Source organism: Telmatherina bonti, assembly GCF_933228915.1.
Source record: "Telmatherina bonti genome assembly, chromosome: 16".
Taxonomy (NCBI): domain Eukaryota; kingdom Metazoa; phylum Chordata; class Actinopteri; order Atheriniformes; family Telmatherinidae; genus Telmatherina; species Telmatherina bonti.
In genome coordinates, this window is record NC_136614.1 from 15,794,315 (window position 1) to 15,805,767 (window position 11,453).

Sequence of the window (11,453 nt, forward strand, 5' to 3'; positions counted from 1 at the left end):
CCATTGTCTCAGTTGTGTTCAGGTAATAGGAACGAAGTATTGCTGGCTGGCAGGAAAACAAGCTATTGATGTGATATAAATGCAGAAGGTTTGCATCTATTTAAATATTATTTAATCATGCTTTTGTTCAAACGAATGGGAGAATTATGGGTCATGATGTTGCAGAGTTTTGCTTCTCCACAAAGACTGGCGTCGGGTTTCTAGCCTGCTGAGCAACAGAACATGTAAACTTTCTTAATGCACCTTTCTATTAAGTTTAGCTTGATATTAGAGAGTAGAGCCCATCCTCTTTCTTTCTCTACACATTTATATTTGCAAAGTCAGATGGTAAATAGATACAGCAGGTACCTAAAACTTTAGTTTCTATCATTCTAACAAGTCTGAAAGACAGTAATTTGTATGAATTAGTATATTTTTCCACACAGTCTGAACCATATTAGGCAACCTTTCCTGCTGTTTCTTCATGCAATCTTTACAACTAGCCCTCCAGAGTTCTTGAAGGACTTTCCGATGCTCATTTTTGCCTTTTGATCCGTTCTGTTGAGATGATCACACACTGCTTCAGTAATGTTGAGGTCCATGCTGTGGGCAGCATTTGTCACTCCTAATGACATATTAACACTGATTTTCACTTCAATTCTTGTGTCATTTAACAAACCTCAGCATTTTCTTCCTGTTTCCCTTCTGTAAAAATGGAGTCTTGACCCCACCTGCCCAACGAGAGCATTTCTGATGAGGCTTCGGTGAACACAAACTGGAGCACTGGAGGGTCCAGATGAATCTCTGAGGTCCTGTGTCAGAACTTTCTTTTATATTTATCCACAAATCACTTTCAGCTTCTCTGTGATGGACTGGCAACCTGTCCAGGGTGTACTCTGCCTCTCACCCAGTGGTTGCTGGGATAGACTGTCTTGTTTTAAGACCTCTGCATTCTCCTTGTCCACCCCTTAAGTGAGGATTTTTTTTTTTTGTTGACTCACTTGGAAAAATTTGGATGCAACCCAGTCACCATGTGCCTTGTCATGATGGTGATGGTCATGTTGACACGGCTGTCTGGCTCAGTCTGGCTCTATGGAAGCAAAACCATTGAGAAATGAGGGATGGCTCTGGTCATTTGGAGTAGTATATATTGGTTACTACACAGGCTCAGTCAACACCTCTCTCATCCTTCTGACAGAATAGGGTTTTGAGTCATCTCTTAATTTAACCACTAGGTGACAGATTTTCACCATTAGCTTGCTCTGCTCCACAGTCTGTCAGTGTCTGGCTTTATTGCAGGTGCTCAGAATGTGTCATAATTACTACGTCCTCAGTCATTTATCATCTGCAATAAGTTCAAACATTTACATTTAATGCAATTACATCTTTCCAGAACCAAACCAAGACCCTTTTGAAGCTGGAAAGTTTCAATTCAGTACAATGAACAACACACAGGAAATGTGTAACAAAAAGAAATGCAGTTGAATAAAAGGATCATTTTATATCAAAAGTCAGCAATCGAGAAGCTTTGCAGAGCTTTTGCTCGTCCTCTCATCTGATCTGTTGTCATCGCAGCATTTTGCTTGAATTTGCCCATAATGATGAATATGCATGAAGAACTGTTGTCTGGATGATAGATGTGACAGCTCAGAATCCACCACAAGACACTTACAGCATAACAAGTCGCCTTGCACACTGACACTCAGCGCCCACGCACACACATACAGTACACACACACACACACACACACAGACACACACACATTCACATACACGGGGAGGAAGTTCATGGTTGCTGTTGCAAGCGATCATCATTATCATCATCATCATCATCCTCATTTTCTGCAATACAATCTGTACCACATTCCTTCAGGTCTCACAGCTGTCTGACATTCAGCCATATGGTGTGTGTGTGTGTCTGTGTGTGTTTGTGCGCGTGTGTCGGCGTATGAGAGAGGAAATGAGAGAAGTTTTCAGAGTGCTGGTGTTATAACTGAATCTCTGAGTGTGTGTGTGTGTGTGTGTGTGGGGGGGGGGGTGGAATTGGGGAGGAAGGAGAAAAGCAAACAAGCTCCCTGATGCAGACAAGTGCAGAATACAGAGAGCAGAGTTCAATCACACAAGAAATTGAGCTTAATACCCTTGATGGTACAACGCGGCGACTTTGACTGGCAGCCTGAAAGATAAGAGTACCTGTGTAGAGCAGAGAGGCCGAGCTTCTCGATCACACACGTTCCACACTTCAATCTGGAGGTGTCCCAAATGCATATTAACAGACCTAAACCACCTTAAAGGGTCTTTTAGATGCAGAAAAGTAGCAGCTCTGCTTTAACTCTCCTTGCTCCTACATCCTGAAGATTTTGTTTCTGCTTAGCAACCTCCTCCGTATGCCTCCTGCTGAGGTAATACGTAACTTCAGACTATATATAATAATAATAATAATAAAAAAAAGGAAGTAGTTTAGGAAGTGGTCGAAAGTGAAACCACTGCATAAACACCTATAATGGTCACTTGGCAACGCCTCTGAAGCATCTATGAATATGCCGACAGGGTCATTAAAGGCATGCTAGGCAGCATATTTATACTTCGAGACGTTTGCATCTACAACAGTCGTCTTTATAAATACAGTGGTCTTTTCATAAAGTCCCCAGACACAGCAGCTTCCCTCAGGACTGTGTGTAGGTGTGGCTTTATTTGCCTATGAAATATGGTTATTGAGCTTAGTCTTAATTATGTTTTCATTATGCACTCTGTGGGGATTTCACTTTGATGCAAACATGCGTCATACAAACAACATATTGTCAGACAATCCTGGAAGGAGACATGATGATAGAGGCTGCAAGATTAGTCTGAAGGAACTAGTGTGTAGGTGGACTCAGGGTCGAGAAAAAACTACAAAATGTTGTTTACAGTGATGAGCCTCTCAGAAGTGGAAGTAAAAGCCTGACTGATGCAAAGTTATGTCCAAACCCAAACAGTGAAAGCATAGGGACACATGGCTAGAGCTGCTGCCGGGGGCAACCAGGTAATGTCATGTCATGTATTGAACGGTAGCCGATGTATAATGTTTCCATCAGCATCCATGTCTGAAGATTTTCAACTAAAAGCTAAAAAAAAAAGGGTTTTAGGAAAGAAAAACAATTCAAAGCACAAGCTCTTAGAAAAATGGGGTTAATACTGTTGCGTACATAACATAGTCAGCCTGTTAAAGGTGGAGTGTGTAAGATTTTCAATATTTTCAAAATAAATTTTTAACTAATAAAATAACTGCAATTGTAATTAGAAAGTTTTTTGAACATGTAGGTTCCAGTCTGTCCATATTTGATGTGTTATTAAATTACAAGTTTAATTAATGACAAATGACAAAAAGCACTTTTTTTTTTACTGGTAGGCAAACATTTAAGAAGGGTCTTTGTCATTAATTAAACTTTAAGAACACATCAAATATGGACAGACTGGAACCTACATGTTTTTTAAAAAAAAAAAATCTAATTATGATTGTAGTTATTTTTTTAGTTAATTTATTTTGAAAATATTGAAAATCTTACATACTCCACCTTTAAAGGTTGCATATCCTATTATTTAGTTTTATGATTTTTTGTGCTTCTGGCAGAAAAGTGAGGCTGCATGACACATCTTTAAACGTTGACAGCTCTTCTATAAGCATATAATTGCCATGAAACAATTATTATATTACATCTGGTTTCTATGAGGTACTGCTTCCTTCAAAATGAGGACATTTGTATTTTCTTGTAAGCAACTGAAGTAAATTAGAAAGTGATGATAAAGGTTTCATGAAATAAACATTTAAACATTTATTCTTTTTTACTAGCCTGACAGAAGACATATTAAGGGTGAAACAAACAACAAAAATATCAAAAATGGGGGTTTTTACCTGCTGCAATTCGCCTTGTTTCACAATATCTGACCTACAAGACACATCTGGAGGTTTGGTGCATGTACAGATGGGGTGAAAAAGTCATTGTTCAAGGCTTACTGTACACCTGTATACCCTGCACATTTGTGGTCAAGTTACAAAAGAGCAAGCATGTGCAAACTGAATGTGGCGAACAAAGACTGTCTCAGACTTTTACTGAAGAAACCGAGATGGGAGAGTGTAAGTCTGTTGTTTGTGACAGCAGGGCTTAAAGCCTTTCAGGCTGTTTTAAGGAATTTAATGTGTACATTTATATGTCGTGTCAGTAACTCCATCATGATGTGTCTGACTAATGTGAGAAGACTCAGCGCTACATGCTAACAGTCTCAGTTGTGGATGCACTGGTATAGCTGTCTTCTGTAGGCTGTGTTGTTTACATTTGTTGTTTACATTTATCATGGTCTGCCCCTTTGTAAGTTTTTATTCTTTGTTTTGTGCCTTGGACCTCGAGTCTGTATATAACGTGTGTAACAATTCAATCATATCAACAACTTCTGTAATTATAAGTGTACTTATGGAATGAGTCTCCTGTAATGGATGAGTCATCTGTCTTTGTGTGACTCTGTCATGTGTGAAGAAAACACAGGAAGCAATCCCACACTCGTCCATGACTGAAGATTGTATTGGTAAGCTCAATAAGCAGCTGAGTTATTTGTCCAGCATTGTGACATCTTAACATAATACTGATGAGATGTCTCACTGGTTGAAACGCTCTGTGCCAAAGAACAAGTGCCAGTCACAACAAAGAAATGAACCAGATCAAGAGAATTCCACGATCGGAGACCCACTCAGCACAATCGAGTGTTCACAGCCAGGATTACTCATGAGATGACGACTTCATGCGAAGGCCGCCAGAGGCCCTTTCAGCAAACCCACTCCTGATCCTGAAATACCTGTCCAGCAGCTTTAATGAACAACTGTAGAATATCTGCAGCTCTGCATGTTGCTGCATACTCGCCAATGTCTTCATCCTAAACAGAGCTGTAGCTTTATGCAAGCCAGAAAATCTGGGTAGAAAATAGACTCTATATATCCCACATTTAGATGTGGCGGAGTAGGTGGAAGGTTTCTTGTACAGCCTGATCCTACCTTCCTTCCCTTTGTCCTCCGTTTTTTTTTAAGCCACCTGTACTTGCATGTTGCTTTTTAAAGCTTCATGTTTCCTTGGGAGCCGCCTCCATTTACCCTGTTTCTCTTTATAAAGACTGAACAAGGGAGGGTGAGCTGGTCGTCTGCAGGAACAAAGAAAACCTGTGTTACCTTGTTGTCTTCATTCCTTTTCCATTCATTTGATTATGTAGTAAATTGTAGTATAATATGATTAAATTGCGCTGATTTAGACTTAATTAGATGAGACTTGAGTTGAACTTGTTAGTGTCCCTTTAAAGAATTTTCTTTGTATTAAAGTTGGCTCGAAATGAATTAACTGAAGAGAGAGCAGGTTATAATGAGATGGCAAAAGGAACTCAAGGTTAAAAGGTAAATTTTTGCCATTTATCCTAGTTATAACGCGTTATAACCCTTTTTCTTTGTAGGCTGTGTCACACGACCCTTACCACCTATGTCCTCTTTGTCATCCAGAGGCTGCTCTTCTCTTGCTGCATCCACAATATTGATATTGTCAATATGGGATTTTTGACCTCTGTATTTGATGCATTAAGATAGCAAAAACAAATGTAGCTTCCTTTAAGTTTGCATTTTTTTTCCACAAAAAAAAACTTTCATACAAGAACAACTTCCTGTTATCATAAAAAAGTGGTGGTTTCCTTTTTTAAAAAGCTGAAATTAAAATCAATGTTGGACTTAAAGATAGAAAAACCCATACTTGAATGTCAGGGGGGGGAAAAAAATCCCAGGACTGTATGGCTGCTTATCATATTGAGATGATAGCTGGAACTAATTTTAGCAGCTCCTGCGGACCTTTGTCTGTGTGTCGAGACGGGTAAATAACCTGCTGCAATATTACTTCCCTTAACTAAATAAAGATAAGACAGATTTTTTTTTTCCTAGGAAAATGAAAGGCTGACAGTGAGAGCTTACTTTGAGTCTAAGGCTCTTAAAAAAAATCCCCTCTTCTAAATATTAACCAACACCAAAAGGAGCGAATACATCACTCATACTTACATACTTGCTCTGTTTTTCCACCTGAATATAGAATTGAATTTGTTGAATTTGAGGCCCTATGAGGGCTGCATGATATTAAGAAAGCATGCAATAATCATTTTTATTGACTATTTTGATACTGTGTCTTGAGACAAAAACATATGATGCATATGGTGGTAAGCTACGGTACATTAATACAGGCTATAATTCACTTCTGCACCTGCCTGTGTGAGCTGGTTTCTTGTGATGCAGCCTTCAAGTCAAATTATTTGCTGGTTTTAAAAAAAAGCCATATAGCCAAAGCTATTTTTTTGGTGTTGATGTTGTTCTTGTATATTGACATTATGATAATTATACAGTACCAGTCAAAATTTGGGAAAGTGTGTCCAAACTTTTGGCTGGTAATGCCCAACATCCCATCTAGTTCCTACAAATCACTCATTTGTGCTTAATGCAGATTTGCTGATGACAAGCTTGTGAGAAGATAATTCAGTTTTATTCCATTGATAAATTTGTATTTAAATGTGTCTTAAAGGTGCAGTGTGTAAGATTTACTAACATCTAGTGGTAAAGATAGGATGTACTTTACATTACGGCACCGTGTCAAAACCAGCAACTGGACATTGACACACTGGCTCAAAGTGAGAGAGTAAGAGATAGGAAAAAGTCAAAAGAGCTCAGAGAAGAGACAGGATGCAAGACAAATGTTGAATTATCCTGTCAGGGAGCGCCAAAGTGGGAGGATCTTAAGTAATGCTCCTTAGTTTTTTCACTTGGTTTTTGGCTCGGTTTGTCTTTGAGTTAGATTTTGCTGCGCCGTTGCAAATCCCAAATGATTTACAAGTTATACCATTTTATTTTTCCATTTCCATAATCTTATTTTCAAAACATCACCAGTCCATTTTTTTAACCTGCCATTTTGATATACATTGCTTTCCTACATTAAGCTTGCAAACCTATAAATGTAGTAAATGCATCATACCAAAACCCTACTTTATTTAATAACCTTACTTTTAGTGCTGGAAATCACGAATACACCACCAGACATGCAAAAGATGGAAATTTTAGCTTGCCTAAAGCAAAATCAGATGCCATAAAAAGAATAGTTATGTATAGAGGCATGAAAATATGGAATTCTCTACCGAAGAACATTTAATTAACCACTGACCTTAAAAACTTTAAAATATTATTAAAAGACTATTTTTCAAAAGTACAGGTATCTATATAAATCATAATTATAAGGGTTTGGTGATAAGTATAATAAATACAAATGAATGTAGAGTAAACAAATTGATAATGTGGCTAGAGGTGTACTTGAAGATTTGTATTACAGATAATTAAATATATAGGTTGATATCCAATTATAAGTAAGCATATTTTTTGTAGATGAATAGTTTACAGGATGTAATATGAATGGACTTTACATGCATGCATTTACTTATGTAAAAATGGATGTAAAGAGATGATTTTGAAGATGTAAATACATCGTATTCCAGGATTGAACTGAAATATTGATGTGCTGTGTAACTTTTTACAAGTTTTTGTTTTGATATTATAATTGTGCCGGACCCCAGGAAGAATAGCTGTAGCTTGCTACAGCTAATGGGGATCCTTAATAAACTAAAACTAAAATCCTACTTTAAACACAAAAATTAACAATTCAGCATACATATTTTTATGTGCATGTGTTTGTGTCACTTTCAAATGAGCAGAAGAAGAATGGCTTAAATTAACCACCGTGATAAAAGTGGTGTGTTAGATGTGCCTTGAAGTGAAAGGAGCTTGTCATGTGAGAGAAGCATCAAACCTTGTAAACTTCATTTCACTTAATGTAGCTTTAACATTATCATGAATTTTGAGCATCTGAACTACATCTTAATAATTTAACTGCAGCTAAGTAACATAAATGTGCTCAGAAAGACCAAATCTTTGCAACGGAAAGGTCTAAAAAAAACGAATAAGCTGATTTGAGCAAGCAGCCACCATGTTTGCATGACTCAAGTGCGCATTTTTCTGCATGAATAACTATTTTTAAATCACTGCCAAGGAAGACGCAGCGCTTATTTGAAGTGTGGTGAAATATGTGATTGTTGGTGAATCACTGCATCAGCAACTTGTCACAGATCAAGCTTTAATCCAGAATTCTTCCTTTTAATCGTGTTTGAGGCTCCCAGAATAAGGGTGTGTTTGCATTTAAATGCAGCATGTATGACGGTTATAGACGTTTACTTTCTGCAAGCACTAACACGCTAAAAGCCAGAGGTGGCCCGTGCAAGACTAGGTGAACATGCATGACTGCAGGTGCGTATTCAAGTGCAAGGGACTGGTGGTGCCTCACAACATCTGAGCTGAATGGTACCTCTTCCTTTCTGATATCTATGTTTTTTTACAACATCAGCCCACAAATCCTATCAGAGCGCATCCACATCTTGGCCAACCACCAGCCTGCCTCTGCCCATGTCGCCCCCACGTGAAGCTGGAAATCAAAAGTGTCTCCTCAGGACAATCAGTTTTATTTCTGGTGAGGAAATGTTCTGTGTGTGCGTGTATTTGCGTGCACGTGTGGCGGGGGCGTCTGGCATGATTGAGAGGCAGCAGAGAAGGACTCTGTGTACTTATATATGTATAGGGGTGCGCGTGTGTGTGTGTGTGTGTGTGTGCCCTTGTGTGCATACTTGAAAAGGGTCCAACTCCGAGGCACTTGTTGTTCTGCAGGGTTTTGTGATGTCATCCTCCCACCTATCCTCTGTGTTTTCACACCAGTGTGAGTCAACCCACTCCAGCTCTTTTTGTGAGATGTATGTGTGCATACAGTACCAAGAGGGAGGTATTTTCAACTTTAATTCTGTCTCTGCTTTTGCTTTTTCAAACATATCTTGAAAGAATTTTTCTGCAGGTTCCTGCACTACAAAGAGAAACTGGGATTGCACGGATCACAGTGCTCTGCGGCTTTTTGACAGGCAGCTCGGCTGTTAATCCTCTCCCTCTTTACAACGCCCAGACAATATATGGAGTATATTTAAGTCTCTGCTTCATAAGTAACAATTTTATCAGGCTGGTAATGGAATTAGTAAAGAATGTGCACAATAATAACCAAAATCCCCATGGGAGGAGACCGCCTATTTTAGGTGAGAAAGAAGTAGACGTTAAGAACTGAGGAGAAAGACAAAGATGTCAAAATCTTTTAGCTCTGCATGAGTGCCTGTTCTGACAGGAAATAAATTAATGCAACTGCTACTTCTAATCTTCCACCAAACTTCATGGTAGAATAAGAAATGCTAAGTCTTGTCTCTGCTAGCTTTAGCAGCTAACATTTAGCTTGGTGAACAGCACTAGCTAACTTTCTGACCCTAAAAATATATGTTTGAGACTTGTTTTGATTCCACGCTGACATTTATGACGTGTGTTCCTGGAACTGTCTGGGACGGAGCCCCAAGGTGAGAAACCCTAACCTACTTTGTAGTTTTAGTTTCCAAGCTTAAAGTTTCACTTTATGCACCATGCCACATGCCAGCAACTGGATATCAACACACTGGCTGTTTTTAATGGCTGATTCATTTAAAAAAAAAAAAAAAAAAAAGTAAGAGGACATTATTGCAGGAAAAGAGAAAAATAAAGAGAGAGCGAGAGCAGCAGATAAAACAAGAATCAACATCAGAATCAATTTTACTCGCTGCAGACAGTTTCGAATGTAGGCAGAATGGCAGATGAATGCAGAATAAGTTGTTGTTACAGAGTTTCCTAGTTCTATAGGGCTTCTTTAAGGCGTAAGGAAGTAAAATTAACTAATTGGGAGTGCACCAGGACACATTTATCTACACTTGTTTAAAGGTTTGAATAGTATGGGACCAATCCACAAAACTGATCTGACAGTGTGCAAGTAGCAGAGGTCACACAAACATGTTTTCTTGTTCTTTAAAAAAAAAAAAGGAAACATCTACATCAATATTAGGCATGGCTGCGGGATGATTTGACATTTTAATGGTCTGTCCCTAAAGTCCATAAAAAGACAGTTGGTGAAAGGGCCCTTTACTTTCATGCACCGATGCTTTGAAACAATTTGCCTCTTGACATCAGGCTGGTGTGTTCTAGCAATGTTTTTAAAGCAAAGGTAAAGACTCACCTGTTTTCTTGGGTCCACTACAAACTTTGTGTGGTTTTGCTTACCTTTATCATATTTTAACTGGTTCTTGCTATATAGGCCTAAATATACAGCTGGAACCTTGTATTATTTGTCTTATCTGCACATTTCACTGCATTTTCAGAGAGCTTGTGCTTGTATATCCAGATGTAGCAAGGAGAGCAGTGCATGCCAGCAGAAACTGCAGGAGCGATTTAGCTCATATGTGACCAGTGAAAGGAACAGAAAGGAAGAAGCTGCGATTTTGTCCATGTTCACCATGTTTTTATTGTGTGAAACTAGCGTTAAAACTTGGAAGTTAATTCTGAATGCTTCACTGTCCTCTAGTGGATGTCCTGCCCAACAAATATGCCATCATAAAGGACAACACGGGCAATGATGCTTGACAGTGTTTGACAGAAACATATCTAATTAATTATTGAAAGGGATTATAATTTAAGATTTAATGAGCCCTTAAACCTGTGGCTCTCAAGTTTAAGAGCTCTGACATACACAGATCCCCAGTCCAACACAGTTACAGCACATGAGTGAACGAAAGAAGCATCTATCGTTTTCAGGGCTAATTTAGAATCACCAGTTAACCTCATATGCATGTTTTTGTACTTTTGGAGGACGCCTGAGTGACTGGAGAGAACTGACACAGCAAATGCCAAACACAGAGGCCCCAGCTGAGTCTTAATCCATGAATCTCCTTACTAACCACCACATCATGCACCACCCAGCCAGAACCAACAATATGTATGAGGTGGGTATGGAAAAAAGGACTGCAAAACAACCAATTAGTTAAATCCGTTAAGTTGACCTTAAATCTAAACATTGTTCTGAGTAACTAAAGATGAAAGGAGAGGGTCTAAAGTACACATGGTGGACACTATATTTGGTCCATAGATCACAAATATAATTATCTACTCCATGTTTCATCAGAAAGTCCAGGTTTTCACCCGTACTGTTCAGCATTACAGTATAAAACCTGATCAATTATGATCAATTATAATTATACTTATAATCAATCTTTGGTTTAGGAGAAATATTCAGTAACTGTCTGCATCACCGTGTTAATGTGTTTGTTAGAAACAATGACATCCGTCTGTGTTTCAAGGCTGAACAAAAAGATAAAGACGTCCAGCGTCTTTTGCTGGCTGGTCTCATTGTCAAGGGTAGAATTTGGGGATTTTTGCCACAAAAAAAGAAGAAAAAAAACTTTAGTATATGAAAAGATGTTATTAATTAGAAAAAAAAATTAAACAAAAGCTCAACATTTTGGATTATTTACTATTTTAGAGCAGAAGCAGTG